Below are 506 nucleotides of genomic sequence, written 5' to 3' on the forward strand. Positions count from 1 at the left end.
AAAAATGAAATCCCTTTGAAACAGACGAGTTTCCGTATGAAAGCCTAATACTTCGAACGAGATTGTCCGTTTTTTACACAAAGTGCATCCAGTTTTTGCCGTAACCCTATCTACTTTCTTGCACATGCTATGTGGATGAAATGATGATACCATGCCAACTTTCAACCTTTTCAGAGTTCATCTGGAATGCTTTTCAATTTCAAGGTCTTCTAGCTCAAAACAATCAGTAAATGCATGAAAATAATAAATGGAGTCAGAAAGGGTTGAAAATTGATGATGTGGCTTCGAATGGTACATTTTGAACACAGAAAAAGTCTAGAGTTGAAATAAGTTCAAAAAAATGAAATCCCTTTGTAACAGACGAATTTCCGTATGAAACCCTGATACTTCGAAAGAGATTGTCCGTTTTGTACACGAAGTGCATCCAGTTTTTGCTGTAACCCTCTCTACTTTCTCGCACATGCTATGTGGATGAAATGATGATACCATGCCAACTTTCAACCTTT

This window comes from Triticum dicoccoides, chromosome 1B (genome assembly GCF_002162155.2).
Source record: "Triticum dicoccoides isolate Atlit2015 ecotype Zavitan chromosome 1B, WEW_v2.0, whole genome shotgun sequence".
Lineage (NCBI taxonomy): Eukaryota > Viridiplantae > Streptophyta > Magnoliopsida > Poales > Poaceae > Triticum > Triticum dicoccoides.